This window comes from Protopterus annectens, chromosome 7.part0, assembly GCF_019279795.1.
Source record: "Protopterus annectens isolate FY-2018-M chromosome 7.part0, PAN1.0, whole genome shotgun sequence".
Lineage (NCBI taxonomy): Eukaryota > Metazoa > Chordata > Ceratodontiformes > Protopteridae > Protopterus > Protopterus annectens.
In genome coordinates this window covers 1,641,491,484-1,641,510,442 of record NC_056739.1, presented here as the reverse complement: position 1 = coordinate 1,641,510,442, position 18,959 = coordinate 1,641,491,484, and positions in this window count along the sequence as shown.

Below are 18,959 nucleotides of genomic sequence, written 5' to 3'. Positions count from 1 at the left end.
CATGAGTATTTAGTCTGGTGTCACCACAATCACTCAGTGAGATCATGGCATTATCCATACTCTGTGCCATTTCCATGCAGTGCTGAAAATTCTCATGCATGCCCTAGAAGACTCTGATCATTTCAAACTGACTTTCTGTGGCAGTGCTCTGAGAGCTATCAATGTCAATGCACATTTGATGCTTGGCAATGAATGCTTTATGTGTTTCCTGGGTTTGCAGTAACAAATTACTGCACCTGGTTCCCCTTTGTAAAGGTATCACTGTGGACACTGTTAACTCTAAACGTCTGTCATCTTGGTTAAAGTGTTGGTCTTGCTTTGGAAATACTGGTACATGGGTTTTCTCCATATATAAATGTGAGTTTAATGCAAGCTTGTGCACTGTCACTTCCTGCAGTTATTAACATGATGTAGAGTAAGAGGTCCAGCCATTAAACTAAGGGACTTCTTGCCATTTTTATCAGGCTGCTTATAAATATGTTATCATCATCATCATCTTCAACAGCCATTCTGCTGCTGTTAGCCTCCAAATTTATTCGTACAGTGAAACTGTTTATTTCTGCTCCTGATTTGAAAACAATACTATTAAAAAATAACATGGACTACTGTATGCTTACTACTGTATACTTCCTAAAGAGATGTAGGGTACGCTTACCATACATGCTGCCTTTATTGTCATTCTGTGTAGATGTGTGTGTGTGTGTGTGTGTGTGTGTGTGTGTGTGTGTGTGTGTGTGTGTGTGTGTGTGTGTGTGTGTGTGTGTGTGTGTGTGTGTGTGTGTGTGTGTGTGTGTGTGTGTGTGTATATATATATATATATATATATATATATATATATATGTGTGTGTCTGTATATATATATATATATATATCTATATATACATATATACATATATGTATATAGGTTTACATATGTTTGTGCGAATGACATTCTGTCGGCTGCAATGTGCTGAAAATCAGAATGTCGACCGCACAAACATCTGTGAACCAGATAGTCGATTCCACTTATGTGAATGCACTACTCCATTTGCATAAGTGTAATTTGACTATCTGCATGGAGATCGCGGTACAGTGGGGAGTGGAAAGTCATCCACATCCCCACTGTAGTGCAATCACGGAGTTAGAATATATAAGTAGGGGGTGGGGGGCAGAGCCCCCACATGGGGGCTGCAGGGGGGCTTAACCCCTGCAAAAATGGCTCCTATATGGCTATCACATGGTGGTTTCAACAACAATGTCTAGTCAAATGCGTAAAGCATTTGGTTCGACATTGTCACCGGTAGTTTTTTTTACTTTCGGTATTACTATTCGTTTACTTGAACAGAAAATATTTTTCCGTTTGAACAAACAATAGTAAACCTATATACACATATATATATATATATATATATATATATATATATATATATATGCATACATGTCCCAAAATGCCCATACAAACATACGCTGCTGATAGACCACCCATAACTGAAGCAGTATGCACAGTTGGATACAAAAGCAGCAATAACACTCACATCTGCCCCCAGTCCAAATAAATGAGTGAACAGTACACTGCTATAAAATCATGATAGGCCATATACAATGGCCAGACATACAACAACCTCTTAGCAAAACAACTAAAATGCCTGAACATAGCAAAGAGAAGTCAAACCAGTCAGTAATTCACACATGTTTATTATACTCTGATGTCTTGGCCAAAGCTTTCAAGGAGTAAAACATTGCCAGAAATACATGCCTTAATCACAAGAAGCAATTACCACTTAATTACATAATTAAATACACAGCCTCCAATTACACTCCTCATTTAACCCCCTACAGGATAAAGTACCACATTTAATATTAATATATTGAGTTTGCATATAACAATTGTCATCTTATGAATTTTTTATCAAACTGAGGAACAGACCTTTTCAAAAACAGTACCTTGGAAACCACTACTGTCCCCATGGTGAGATTTATTCAAATGTACAGCTATAGAACTGTCATCTTTCTTATCAGTAATATGTCTAATATTTTCTAGCAGCCTAGTTTTAAAACATGTGTTACTGTCCCCCACATAAAATATGTTACAAGGGCATCTAAGTGTATTCTCTATACACCAACTTCTTGAATGTACAGACTTCAACATATTTCCCAGCCTTTTCCCTTAGCAGGAATGACAGCACTAAATAATGATAGACCAGTATACCTATCAACGTCCTACTGTATGACATCTGGGCAAAGCCTGACATAATTGCTGGACAGAGGCCCAAATACATTGCCATACTTGAAATATTTATTTTATACACTGAGAAGGTTACTGGTGTTACAGGGTTTGTTGTAACATCTTTTTTCTGAGGGATATAAAGTCAGAAAAACAAATGGATGCTACTATTTACAGAATGCAATCACCAGAATATGTTACTGATTTGCCAAGGACAACACCTGTCTGGGGAACAAACCAAACATAACAGGTTAACCTGTGGCCATTATGTGGATGGTCTTACAGTTGAGGGCTATGCAGAGACAGAACTTTGTCAGACTGAAACCCATGCAGAAGCAGCATGTACAGACAAACCCTGTTAAACTAGCAGTATTCCAAACATATAACAGCAATACTCACATTCTTCTAAGTCTTGAGCTTCACCATTTAGTTGGCTTGTCTCCAGAAGTCTTGTAAGAGGTAGTAGCTCACACAACTCCAGGATGTCTTCCTCACAATGGAAAGGGACAATGCTCACATGGTGTACTCAGTTATAGGAGTGTGTTGCCATGACATTGGCTATTGGAAGAACTACACAGCTGCTCTGCATGCAATTAGCAAGTGGGGAACCGCATAAGGTGTACAGGCCATCACCTGGTCATGAGCATCACCTACAAAACCCATGATGCCACCTATTCAAATGAAAAAGAGAGAGGGAGAGAGAGAGTGAGAGAGAGAGAGCGATACAGACAGACAGAGAGAAAATAAATAAAACAAACTGGAAAACAGAAGAAAGAAAAAAAGTAAGTGGAGCATGTAACCATGTAACTGAATGTAGTACATGGTCTGTTATAATGGGAAATATGATTTGGAGGAATATGTGTCCCAACAAGACTTGCTGTACTAATGTCCTGCTGAACAGCTGCTATGGCCATAGCATCTGGCCCTCTCTGCAGTGAGAGAGATCACAGGCATACCTCTCCACTGTACAGATCTTCACAGAATGTCCAGATTTTCCCATCATAGTTTTTTGTCTGTTCCTCCTGAAATCTTTACTTTTCTGGCAAATAGTTGAGGACTGAAGTCATCAAGTAATGACAAACACTTGAGCTTAAGACTCCACATCCTTAAGAATATTCACAGTAATGCAAAATGTATCATTCTACAAACTTCCTATGTTTGTAATAGGAATATTTAAAGTCTGTTCCTATATAGGGTCTGTGTTAAATCAGTGAATGTTTAAAAAGTGAACGCTGATTTATTGATCCTCTTTACGTAAAAGCTTAAAATCCCAAACACTCGGAACAGCGATGTTGCTGTTCCACAAAAAAAGAAAACAAAATTCAAAACAGTAGATAAAGTGGGGGGCTTTACCCCAACACCCCCTGATGTGGGGGGGGGCTGTGGCCCCACACCACCCCTACTTAAATATACCAACTCTGAGATCGCACCACAGTGGAAGAAATGGCAAAGTCCCGAAAATGGCCCAGCCATTTTTTTTCTGAAAAAAAATAGCTGTTCCGAGTATTCAGGATTTTCAGCTTTCACTTAAAGAGTGTTGAAAAATCAGCGTTCACTTTTTTAAGCATTCGCTGATTTAATATAGACCCCCCTATTTATCCCCCCCATCATTTTAAGCTTTGTCCAGATGTGATGCTCTGAGAGGTTGCGAGCTAGAATTACAGCTCAGGAGCCTGACTCACCCTGGGAAAGGACAGCTCATATATGACAACCACTGGGGTGTCTGTCAAACAATTGTAACTGTGCCACTGCTAGGTCAGTTAATGGGATGTTGTCTACATCCATGTTACCTGTGAATATGAGTATGACACATGTTTGTCTTGTAAAGCTAAGAGACCTATACAGGGCATGTGCATAGTAAAGTACTGTTGCAGACGTGTGTGTTGAACTGCATGTGATATATTGAATTAATAACATTCAAATGTATAGTTCTCTGCTGGACAATAAGCGCATTTGTGACTGATATCTGTAGTCACATACACATATACCTGTGTTATGTCAGCCAAACCATTGGCAGGTCTGTGAGCAATGACATTGTAACATAATAGCCTACTTATGACTGTTGGACATCTTCCAGGTTATCACAATGATGTCAAAGCCTACTGTGAAATCAACATACTACTGCATGGTGCAGGTATATTAATACAGTATCAATATCGATGTCCCTTTTGTCACCCATTTATGTGTGCCATTGTCCAGACGTACTGATACAACAGGTTGATAAGTGTGGTTGAGCAACAAGACTATAAATACAGTGTGCCATACTAACACAGAACAGAAATGTATTCCAGGTATCCTCTGAGCACATGTATGTAAGCATATCTTCAGCTGGAAGGCACAAAACTAATCACATGGGTTTCAAGCAGTCAGGTACATAGGTTGTACATGTTGCACATGTGTGTAATATCAGTGTCAGTGCCTATAACAGACATAAATGTGTACAGCTACTGGTTGTTGCATTGCCCTGACACTGATATCGGTATTAGAGTAGGCATGATTATCAGGTAGTAATCGGAGAAATGTCCAACTGTGTTATGACCCTCTGCCCATGCCTATCACTAACATCTATATCAACACTTATATACAATGGATATCACAAGTGTACACACTCCTGTTGGAATGACAGGTTTGTGTGCTGTATGACAATCAGACCACAGAAGATCATTTCATAATGTTTCTCATCTTGAATGTGACCCCTAACCTGTACAATTCTATTGAAATACAATCAAAGGTGCTTCTAGGAAGGTGAGCAACAATTTCCAAGTGAAGATATGCCATGATGTTAAATTCCAAACCAAGATGAATGAATGCTGTATCCATCTGAAGAGGTGCATACACAACATATCAGTTTAAGGGTGTGAACACTCATTCAACTTGCTTGTTGTACTGATTATGATTTTCATATGTTTTCACAGACCAGATTGTTATGTTTTCAATTGAATTGTACAGGATCTAGGTCACATTACAGGTGGGAATTGTTTTGAAATGAGTTATTATGGTGTCATGTCCCAATTGCACAAATACCAGGCATTGTAACAGGCATTGTACCCTTTATATCCTCTGTAGCTATATGGACTCAGGAGTACCTCACCTGTATAACCAGCCTCCACCTAGGTAGAGCAATCTACTTTGGTGGACAGCAGCAATACACAAACCACATAATAGGTAGCTACATTGGCTGTACAGGGACACATAGGTGCAGGCAACAACTTGGAAGCAAGTCCACCTATATCTGAGCAAGCATGTACGTTCACAGGTGACTTTCTGTAAGGCTGACTATGACTACAAATCAGACATATCTACACCACCAAGGACAATTGCAACAGTGTCTCCACATATGTTGTCAGCCTCAGAGAGAAAAACACAATTCACCCTGTGCTGGGGGTAAAGAACACCTCATACACACATGCCATGAATATAGGCAACCTGCATCAGACAGGTTAGGTGTGAACATCGCTACCCTGTCCACACCAGTTGTACAGGGGGATATGAAAATCAACCACACTCCTCTCCTCAGCAATGTTGAGCATGTACATATTGCCTACTGATGGCAATAGCAGCATATCTCCATGGGGCATAATAACATCACCATCTGCCTCCTACATGAACTCAGGCATGTGCTCACAGCTCCATCACACACCACAGTCAAACACAGACCTGCCAACATCTACTCACCATCCACATGGAAGATGGCCACTGTCAACCTCTACACAGAAATGAATGGGGAATAGAGGATTATGCAATTAAGTGTCCAACATTGGGGGGAATAAGATAGCTCAGGGCCAGGTGTGTAATGTGAGCTGCTATAGCCATGATAGCTTGGAGGGTTATGGTGTAGTGTTAATTATTTACAAGTAATATCCACTGTTGATGTGCAATTTGGCAACAGTATGAGGTCCTGTGACCTACTCCTGCTTATGTCTTCCAGGTAACATGCAGAGGGCTCACTTACCAGCATTCTCTGTTAGGGAAACTGACATCATCACCCAATATGCGATCAGACATTATGCCCTGTTATTTGGATGGAGAGCAGAAGATGTGCGGGAGAGGACCACCCTGTGGAACAGTCTGATCCACAGGGTAAATGATGCCAGCCTGCACAGCGGAACTTATGAGCAGGTGCAGCATCAGGACACTGACCTTATTCACCATGTCTGTCAATGGGCTGCTGCTGTAGCGAGGGACTGGCTAGGCACAGGTGGAGGCCCAGCCATCCAGCCCACATTGACACCCACCAAGGAGCTCCTTGCCAACCTTGGGGCACCCACCCAACCCACAAGCCATGAAGCTGAGGGAAGCATTGTGGATGTGGGTTCCACACACACATGGGATGAGGAGCCTGCAGGTTAGGGCCAAGTGGGGATTAGGACACTAATGTATCAGACATACACATATCTGTATTGTATCTACATCCATGTGTCAGGTCTGATTGCAGTTATGGATGGGGTTTTCTAATGCTCAGAGGTGCACATCTATGGTGAGGACAGGACATTGTGTATTATTGGGTTAGTACTATAAATGTGCATACATGCTGCATCCATCCTGCATCAAGGCCACATGTGAGTCTACTGACAATAACTCCCTCTCACAACTACCTAGGACCCTCTGGTCTGTATATGGGACAGCAGCCTAAAGCTGGTGAGTATGACATTGTTCTGTTGTTGCCTGGCAATACCCCAGGCATGTGAAGGGCATGCAATTTACCATGCACACAACTATCAGTAATAGCTATATTACTTTATGTAATAGCTATATTGCTTTTTGTGCATGTTCACTTTTGCTGGGGTTAATTGCATTGCATCATAGTGGTCACCACTGGGGCCTATCTGACGTGAATTCAACATTCCTGTAGCATACCTTACAACTTGCCAGTGCCAAGATGTCTGGACAGAGGCCAGAAAAATGGGCTGGACAAATGGCTTTAGGTAGGGACATGTGTGACACATTAGTGGTATACAGTGGATATAAATTGTGTACACACCACTGTTAAAATGCAAGGTTTTCCTGTCACATACTAATTAGGACCACAATATGTCAGTCCACACCTCTTCCAGCCTTTAATGTGACCCATAACAGGAACAATTCACTTGTAAAACCAAGCATCAGGACTCATGTATTGCACCTACAAGGCTGGCTACCTGTGAGGGTGGCAGACGTTGTATCAGCATGATGTTTCAGACAGGTATGATACCTCATGTTGCCATACATGTCAGTACACTCACTGTGGCCTATTTGGCTACAATATCACATACATGGGCATTGTTAAGGCACACAGACCACTTCCGACCACATATAGGTTGCAAACATATGGATATTCCAGACACATCTGTACAGAGGACTGTACAATGGTTTAACCTGCTGCATGTGAGGCAGATGCTGTTACCACACTATATAAAGTAATGGCAGCAGGAGGTGGTCATCAGCCATGTATGGTATACACATCAAAATGGTATAAGCCAAACAAGATATGATCCTCACACAGAAACAGTTGCCAGCATTGGAATTAGAACTCATGCCTATCTAGATATACAGTTATCAGATGCGCCACAGAGCTTATACATTTCCACCTATTCCAAAGGTACTTCTAAGGTGGATGACATCAACAGTACTACTAAACTGGAGTGAGGGGAAGTGTAAAGGGTAGTACACAGGTCAAAAATGGTGTAACTCACACACTACACGATTCTCACAAAAACACACACACACATCCAAACAGTTGCCAGCAGGGTGATTAGAACTCCTGCCTCTCTAGTTATGTTTACTATAGTGCTACACAGTTACTACACATGCTACAGAGCTTACTGAATGTTCACATGGCCAAAGATGCTGATAAATGCTCAGCTGAGGTAAAGTATTACAGGTGGCAGAAAGTCTGCCTTCTGTTCCACCCTTACATCATGCTAGTTCTTTCTGTCTTGCACATTAAATAGCATTATGGCTTGGCACTTCACCAGGTTAGTGTATCAAGAAGTGTGGCACACCTGAGAGCCGTCAGCAGTACTCTTTCATCACAGAAGTAGCCCCAGTACTTAGTTATGTCCACCCTTCCTGGCATAATTGAAGGGCAGTTTTCTGTGCATTCACCCATTAACCTGGTGCACTTGTCCATTCTGAGGCACTGTTGCAACTGCCTCATGTACACAGACAACCCTCCCCTCTAAACTCCAAACAGTCAGACCTGTGAGAGTTACCCATATATCACCCAATGCAGACATATGCACTCTCCAGCAAAGACTGGACTAGCAGGTCAAGAGGATAAGATCAACACCTGCACCACACCATGTGGAACACATAGCTCACCATGACACCCACTTTGACAACCATGACATACAATGAAAAGCCACACACCCACCTTCACAGAGGCACTCAATGGGCATTTACCCAAACAGCACAGACCAGCAAGAAAGACACACACTCAGACACTGCAAATTGGCATATACCAAGGGACACATATTTAACATACACAGTGTGCCCCTCAACCTAAGCTTCTAAGGCTAACCACCTTGCACAATACAGTGATAATGGGTAACTCAATACTGAGGCACATACATATCCCACTCACTAAGTTGAATATGGAGCAGGTAACAGCCAAGTATATATCACATTCCAGCATCCAACACATGACACAGCCAGTCATGGCACTCCACAACAACTGTATCACACTGTATCCATGTGGGTGTGAATGACTTGGGACACACCTCCCTGGACTACATGACAAGTGACATGGTTGAACTCTCTGATTATGTGGTCCAGGCAGGTGTGAGAGTAGCCATGAGCAGTGTACTGCAGTCACCCAGAATGATGCTGCAGTACTATCAACAGATGATTGTTTTGCATTGGCTTATGTGTTTTGTGACATTCTCAGGCGATCCAGTACCTGTCTGTTTGGGATGCCATGAGTGACAGAACCCAATGACTTGCCACAGATGTCATATATCTGTCAGCGCTGGGTTTCCAGGTACTGGCTAAGTGTCTTGCCACCCTTATGATGCCTTATTATACAGCTAGACATGTATGCAATCTTAGGGTCATGCTGCTCAACAGTAGATATCTAACTGTTAGGATACAGTCACTCAAAGCACTCATTGGAGTTGAGGACACAGGTCTGCTGTAATGGAGAGCTGGTTCACAACAGCAGACAGCAGGCCTGCAGTATCAGGCTATGACACATTCCACAGCTGTCAGCCCCCAAACATAGACCACACTACACCTCCACAGGTGATGTTGTCTCCATATTCAGTATGGCTAGGAACACCTCCAGACTAGTATCCCAGCATAATGCATTGGAGATACATCAGGTATAACTGCCTTGGGGTAATACTACAATCCAAACCATAGCCTGCTATGGGTCCACATCTATGTCCCTAGACAGTCAATGCACATTCCTCAACATCCTGACATCTATGATGGTCAAACGCAACACTGACATAGTATGAGACTTTAAGGACCCCTCCATCACCTGGGGAAAGTAGCCATGCACCAGTACAGTGGCTTAACACTTGTGGGATTCATCATTTCCAATGCCATGGACACACTCATACTGACCCCCGGTAGAGGATGCAACAATCTTGATCTCTGTTGATTACTTAAATATGAGACTGTTATACATTCACAGTTGTCAATCCCTGCATGGTGAGATCTACACAGGCTGTAATCAACATGGAATTCAACATGTCAGCAACAACCCTCACAAAGGTAACCACCTTTCAAAACCTCTCCAAAGCTGACTTTGCAGCCATGAAAACAGGGGTGGATGACTTCACTGCACCCATGGCAATGGAAAATAGCTGCATGACTGTTGAATCATACACATATGCACTGTACAAACATGTACATGAATGCATGGTACTAGTCAGAGCCAACAGAACTCAGACACTGCCCTCCAAATGGTGGGAGACAATGTGATGGTCCCCTGCCATTACTAAAGTGTACATCAGATAGAGGACACTGTTGCAGAGAAAGGTGGTGTCCTATGACTGTTGAACTCCCTTATTAGCCTTAAACACAACTTTGGATCCCTCATGGAATCCCCTACAGGCATCTATGATGGCAGACATGAAGCAGACACTGATGACAATCACAACAGCTTTAGATAGTTACATCAACAACCTCTGCAGCATTAAAAACAAGTGTTGAGAGTTACTGCACAATGATAATACCTATCCTGAGACAAAATACATTGGCCACAGTCTTGGAAATACATTCATTGCCAGGTTTACCCCTCCCTCCCCAGAAAAGTGAAGTTTTGAGTGAATGTGTTCTCACATGCTGTATCCTGTTTCTGTTCTAGGCATCTATGTGTCACCAGGATGTGGCCCTGCAGCAAGACCAAGGGGTATGGCAGTGTGTTAACACATCCACCATGTCTTAGGCAGAGTACAGCTGTAGCTTCATGGAATTCCCTAGTCTATAACACAGTGATTTCATATGCGTCAAAGATTATAGGGCGAGGGTTGTACATAGGTATATGTTGATATACAACATCTGTTGTAGAGTGGAGAATGGTATGTGTTGTGGTTTGGACACACCTCCAGTTGCTAATAACCACAGCCACATGTCCCACATGCATGTTCTTTGAAGTGTGGAAGTGTGCTTGAGATCTCTGAGGAATGTTGTGTGGACAGATTGGTATCTTCAGTAGTAGCATTCCGGACCTAGTTTGTTGAGACATGGCTGTGTAACTGAGGTAGTGATTGCAGTTACATAGACAGTATGATACAGGGATTCATTAGAGTTATCGGAGTCTGTGCATACAGCACATGTGTATAAGACATGATATTCCCTTTGTGGGGTACATTTGCAGACTTTACAGTTGTTGAAGTTGTCCAGTGGGGAACATGGCAAAAGGGCCACTGTATACATTGATTGGGTTACTGAGGGGATGGAACAGGGTGCCATGTCCTTTTACTTGACAGCTGACTGTCAACTTGTGTTCACCATTCTGTTATAATAACATCACTGTTCAGTGGACTACCATCAATGTATTACTTCGTGTGAGCCATGGTGTTCACAAAGGTAATAGCGGCGCATCTCTTGGCATTGAGGTAATGTCCATAGTTCTGACAGCAGTCATAGGTGTCATGTGGCCTTTGGTCGTGATGTCAACATCACATGGATTGGGAATGCTACCACCCACCTTACTGTTGTATGCAAACATTATCAGCCAGGGTGCCTTTGTGTTCTCCTGCACCTCAGAAGGGTAGATTGCAAACATGAGAGGACATGGGCCGATACCCTGTGTGATACCAGTCATGTCTGGTCATCACTTTGACATGGAGTCCACTGCAATCACACCATGGGTACTATCTGTGAGGCCATTTTCAGGAGAACTACTGATATAGTGATGCCTGCCTTGCCAAGTGTGTTTGTGTATAATTCCTGGGTGGAGAGTGGTCTCTGAGTATTAGATGGGTTGCCTATATTGTTAACTTATCCATATTGTCACATAGTCATTGCATATGGCACTACACAGTTAGGGCTGTGGATTGTCTACACCAACCTGTACTGTGTTTGACAACTGTTGGCTCTGTAATGTGGACATTGGGACATATACTAGGTCCTCAATATAATAATTTAGCAAAACCCTCCCCCAGTAGATCTTGTATTACATAATCACACCAACATGCACACAGGATACTGAAGACAGACATGCACACACATAATTGTCAGTACTGAGTTTTGAACCCCTACCTATCTATGCATTGCTACTACAGTATTACGCATTTATCTCACATGCCACAGAGAATGTAGGATGGATGTTGTCCCAAGGTACTTATAAGTTGAGGAACATCAAAAGCCCTTGTAAATACTGGCATTGGGTGATGTAGTGTGTGAGAGATTTTATAAAATATTTTACCCTACACACACATTTAAGTGAGGTTCACACCTCTATCTAACTATGTTTTCAGACCTTTATGTTACACATTTACCACATGCACCACTGACCTTAACTAGTTTATGTTTGCCAACAGGTACTTCTAAGGTGAATGATATCTGCAGGACTGCTAAAGTTAGGCACTGAGAAGTGTACTGGGTGTAAATGAGGACAAAATCTTTAAGATACGAACACATACATATAGATATAAATACACACATCCCAGGACTGAGATTCAAACCTCTAACTATGTACTTATTGCTACTACATTGTTATGTATTTAGCACATGCAACACAGAGCTTATAGGTAGAACCATGTCCAAACATACCTCTAATGTAAGTGACATCAGCAGCAGTGCTAAATGAGGGGTAAAGGAAGTGTAGTGAGTGTGAATGGTCTCAGAATGTCTCTACAAAGAAAGACACACACTCTCTCACACAAACACATTTTCACAGTTGCCAGGACTGGGATTAGAACTCCTAGTGAACTAGTTTGCTACACTACAGTATTACACATACTGGAAAATATTAAGATAGAATCAAACACCCTAATACTGGGTGATTTCAACTACCCTGCCATTAACTGGGAAAACTACTCATGTACCAACACCATTGCCCAACGGTTCTTGGAATAAATAAATTCCAATGCCCTGGATCAACTACTCCATAGTCCCACCAGGGGCTCCAATATCCTAGACCTGGTCATTACCAACATAGTAAATCGATGCTCCACACCTATGGTCACCCCCTCATTAGTCAGGTCTGACCATAAGCTAATCACCCTTAACATCCACATCCCACCCCCAACCCCCAGTAAAGAAACCTCCATAAAAAACTTCTCCAAAGCCAACTTCATGCTACTCAAGTCAGACGTGACAAACTTCATGACACCCATGCAAATGGGAACTGAATGTTCAACTGCTGAATCCTACACTAAGGCACTGTACGAGCACATCCACTCATGCATGAATCATGCCATCCCAAATAGAACCAAGATGCTCTCATCCAAAAAAAGGAAGCCAATCTGGTGGTCTCATAAACAAACTTGCTCCGCTCCTCTCCCTGCCCCCTATTCTCACCCGCCCCCACTACTTCTACTTTTATTCTAACCCCTAATCACCTGACCAGTAGTCCAACCCCTAATTCCCTAACAACTAGCCCAACCCACTCATCCTATTTCCTCCCACCCCCAATCCAATTACATCCCACACTGATCCCACTCCCAAAACACATTCCCAGGCAACACAACTCTACCCTCACACACAACCAACCAGGAATCCTAGTTGTACTTCTCACTCAAAGTAGTATCATGTTACCCACACTCACATCCCTATCACTAGCTCTACTATCGCTAACCTTCCTAACTTCCTTACAAACAGATCTACCGTTGCACAACTGCTATCACACTACCCACACTAGCCCACCCTCTCAAACCCACTTAGACTTCTACATCTGCCCTACAATCATAAATCTTACAACTACATATTACTCACTAACAAAAATTACACCATCTCATCACACTAAGAAATACTCTCATAGACCAAGCTCGCAAACAATTAATATTAAAAAACACATACTGACACACCTACAAATTCTGATAACCTCTGGTGACATTCACCCAAATCCAGGACCCCTCTCAGCTAGACAAACATCTGACCTGCTAATCCTAAATCTCAACATAAGAAGTATTACCAATAAGCTAACAGACCTACATGCATTCATAGCCCACTACAACCCTGATATACTCGCCATTACAGAAACCTGGCTTACACCCAGTATCCAAGATGAAGTTTTTCTTCCCCCAGGGTATAATACACTTAGATCTGATAGAACAAACAGGAAAGGAGGAGGAGTAGCCATTCTCTTTAAAAACACCCTTAACCTCCAGCTCCTGCACACCACACCACCCACTTTTCAAACTGCTGAAGTCCTGTTTTCTGTCCTATCCATAAGAAACACCGAGAAGATTAATATAATATGCTGCTATATACCTCCAGGCAACAACTCACTCGTAATAGAAGACATCCTACACTGGACAAAGGACAATCTACCTCAGGAAACAATCCTACTAGGAGACCTTAACACTGACTGGGCAACCTGTAACTCCAGCAGCCCCTCTACACATATCAATCTATATGGGTTCTCTCAACTAATTAAAGAACCAACTAGAATAGATGAGAAAACAAAGAGAGAATCCATACTGGACTGGACACTAACCGACTATCCCAAACAAAACTATACAGTAGGCTGCCTCCCAGATTACTTAAGTGATCATCTCCCCACCTTCCTACTCCAGAAACACTCCAATCACCCCAAACCAGTAGTCTACAAATTTGTACAAGATGACCGTAACCTTACCCCACGATACCTAAATACTGTCCTAAGCCACTGCAACTGGGAACCACTACGGACACTCAGGTTAGACCAGGCAGTAGACTACTTCAATACAACCTTCTCTAACATCCTTAATAGTCTAGCTCCCAGCAGAAAGATCAGAGTTAAAGCCAACTACACACCCTGGCTAAATAGAGACACCAGAGCCTTACTAAAAGCTAGAGATAAAGCCTGGAAAATCTGGAAAACTGACAAAACCCCTAGCTCCAGACAATACTATCAACAGCTTAGAAACAAGGCCAAGGCTGAATCCAAAATAAACAAACAAAACTATTTTCTTAGCGCCCAAAGGAAATATTCAAATAGTCCACAAAAATTCTGGCATGCCATTAACTCCCTACTAAAGCCAGGCAAAACCACAACCCCAGCACCCATCTCTACTAACAATACCCTAGACATAGCGTCTCAATTTAATAACCATTTTGCTAAATCTATCTTAGCCCTGTCCAGTCAAATAACCAAAAACAGTCTACCTCAGTCACAACCTAACCTATTCCACACCACCCCCTCTTTCAGCCTATCACCAGTGCCCACCTCAACTATCAAAAAACTCCTCCTAAAACTAAAGCCAACCACACTAGCAGCTGATAACATACCTGCTGCATACCTAAAAATGGCTAGTGACTCCTTATCATATCCTGTCTCCATCCTTATCAACCGCTCCATACTAGAATCCTACATACCCAAATTCTGCAAAGTATCTCGCATAATTCCTCTCCATAAAGGAGGTCATTCTTATGAATTCTCCAACTACCGACCTATTGCCATCCTTTGCCCCTTATCCAAAATTCTTGAGAAATGCATCCACTTGCAAGTGATGACATTTCTTAACACACACAATCTACTATCTACCACACAACACGGTTTCCGTCCACATCACAGCACTACCACAGCTCTTTTATCTTTCACTAATTATATAAACCTTCACAGGAATGATAACAAATATGTATCAGCCATTTTCCTAGACCTCTCAAAAGCATTTGATATGGTCTCCCACTCCATTCTACTAGACGCACTAACATCATTATCCTTCAACTCCTCTACTATAGCCTGGTTCAGAAGCTACTTGTCTGACAGGCAACAATCAGTCCAGTGGAAAGGAACTCTGTCTACACAACTTCCAGCCACAATAGGTGTCCCACAGGGCTTTATACTGGGCCCGCTGTTGTTCTCTATTTTCACAAATAACCTCAAATGCTCTACACAACATGCCACACTCATACAATATGCAGATGATTCAACTCTGATCTGCTCCGCCTCATCTCCCACCACCCTACATACACTCACTCAAGATACCTTTATCTCAGTAGAAAAATGGATATCTGAGATCCAACTAATTCTAAATCTCAAAAAGACAAAACTGCTACTATTTACCCCTAATAGATCAAAAAACCCTCTCCTTTACCATAACCTCTAATGACGGCACCACCATCTCCCTTCTAAACACACCAAGCTTCTGTGCATTGAAATAGACAATAATCTCCACGTTGATCTTCACAGCTCACATACCATAAAACTAGTACACAAAAACTAGGCTCCTATACAGGCATAAGTCCTTTCTCTCACAAAAAGCAAGAGTCACTCTTGCACAAAGCCACCTCCTCTCAACTCTATTATACGCAGCACCAATCTTTACCCAAATCAGACAATGTGACCTAGACAAACTAGAATCATGCTACAATAAAATAGCCAAGTTTGCTACTAACTCAACCTATAGAACCCATCACTGTGCTGCACTAAAAGAACTAAAATGGCTTGAGCTACCACAGCTACTTAACTATCACCAGCTGGGCACAGCCTACAATATTCTCAAATATCTTGAAAAAAAACCCTCATTATTCAACCTACTTACTATCTATACTACAAACCGATACCTAAGATCCAGTGAAAAATCTCTCCTCTCCATCACCAAGCCTAACAATAATGCAGGGAAAGCGCTCTACTCCCACACCGTTGCCAGAAATTGGAACTATCTTCCCCTATCTGTGTCCACTGCCCCCTCCACATCCATATTCAAAAACTCCCTCAAATCGCACCTTCTTAGTACATGGTTATGCCCTTGTATCACATAACCCTACCCATACTACTATTAACTCCCCAAATTCCTCTCTGATCACATGCTGGAGCTCTGATCCCCTGTAGGCTTGGTCATCTGAAAGGGTACTTTTAACTGTAGAATCTAACTTGATATATTTTCTTTTCTTACCAAAGTATGACTGACATTGTCTTTTTACCCATGTTCTATATCTTTTACCTGGAGTGTTTTTATTAATTCTTGTTATATTACTATGCTCAGCATACATGATGTAACCTGTTTTGTGTATTATGCTGGATGTACTGTATTTGTATAACTTGATGTTGGAGCTTTTCTCCCCGGGCCTCAGCTGAAAATGGACCTGGTCCAGTCGGCATTTCCCGGTTAACAAATGTAAAATAAATAAATAAAATAAATAAAAGGAAGAAACTGTTGCAGAAAAGAGGAAAATCCCAGGATACAAAAAGCTCCCTTACCAGCCTCAGTAAGAAACTGAGATTCCTCATAAAATCCTCCAAAGCTAGTTATGAAAATAAAATTGCCAAAGATTCCAAAGACAACCACAAGGCATTATATAACTATGTCAAGAATCTAAATGGCAATGCTCAGATCTGCTCTGAGCTAAAACAGAATGGCATTAAATATACTGATCCCAAGGATATTGCCAATATCCTGTCAGATCGATTCAGTGCCAGCTTCACCCCCATCTCACCCCCTAAATGGCCCAACTCAATACTGTAAGATTGCCAAATTCTGGTAATAACGGCCACACAGGTAGAAAATGCACTCTCCAAAGCTAAGAATACAGCATCCATGGGACCAGATGACCTCCCGGACTGTGTACTATATGAACTACAATATGAACTGGCACCTCACCTAAGTGTCATGTTTAATCATAGCCTCACCTCAGGTTTTGTGTCCACTGAGTGGCGCAGAGCTACAGTTATCCCACTCGACAAGGGGGGATCCACCTTGGATCCCGGAAACTACCGTCCCATCAGTCTGACAAGCCTTATCTGCAAGGCCATGGAGTGTATTATCATGAAACTTATAAACAAAGACATTGGCAACCAGCAAACACTGGACCCCGCCCAGTTTGGGTTCGTAAAGGGCCGATCTTGTCTCCTGAACCTGATTGACTTCTTCAAATAAGTCTCCAGAGCCATGGACAAGGGTAAGGTGGTCCACACAGCCTATCTAGACCTTGCCAAGGCCTTTGACACCATCCCCCACTCTGGAATCATAGATAAACTTACTACGCTGGGCATTAATCCCTAAGTCACCCAACGGGTTGCTAACTGGCTTACTGATAGAACCCACACTGTAAAAGTAGCTGACTCCAACTCCAGCTCCAGACAAGTGACAAGTGGAGTACCTCAGGGTTCAGTCCTGGGACCGCTCTTGTTTGGCATCTACTTCTCTGAAGTACAGGTCAACACTAAGGGACTCTGGCTAACAAAGTTCGCAGATGACTGCAAACTGGGAGCCATTATTGAATCCCCAAATGATGTGGATACTCTACAAAAGGGCCTTACAGAAGCAGATGCTTGGTTCCAGAGTCATGGGCTCAAGTTCAATGCCAAGAAATGTATAATTATCCCCTTGGGGAAAAAACATGTATCCGTGAATTACCATATAGGTGGCAGTACACTAAACACCGAAAGTGTGATAAGAGACTTAAGGAAACAGGTGGACAGTGGTCTCACCTTCGATAACCACATCGCCACAATAGTCAGGAAATCCATCTATGTGGCACACCTCATCATCCAGAAAACAAGAAGGTCATTGTCCCACTCTACTCATGCCTCATTAGACCCATTATAGAATACAACACCCCGTTTGGTATGTACCTCTCAAGACATCTGGAACAACTGGAAAGGCCCCAGAAATACCTCACTAAAAGAATCACAGGCCTAAAGCAGATTCCCTATTCTGACCACCTTAAAAAAACTCCAGCAATACTCTGTCGCATATCGTCTACTCAGAGGCGATCTCTGCTTAACATGGCCATGTCAAACCCAGAGCTGCTGGACATGCTACACTTAAAGAAATCCCAATCCCTCAGAGCCACACGCTCCAGGGATCTAAACCTTGTCATCACAATAAACAAAGCATGCTGGAGGGATAGGTTCCTGACCCAGAGACTCCCCAGACTCTGGAACAGATTGCCCATACATGTCAAGCAGAGTGCCTCTTTGGCCCTCTTCAAAAGGAACCTTGATGATTGGATGGGAGAAAGAAAATTCACCCCAGGGATCACGTCAGTCACCCTGCTAGACAGGGGTCCAGTTAAGTAAATAGTGTAGGAAGAAATAGCCAGGGAATTGTTATGGCTAGGCTTGTATAGGCCCTAGGGCTGATAGCCTAGTACCAACCTATGAACCTATGAACCTATGAACACAGTTATCGCCAGTGCCACAGAGATTGCCTGTTGGAAAGCTGTCCAAAGGTAT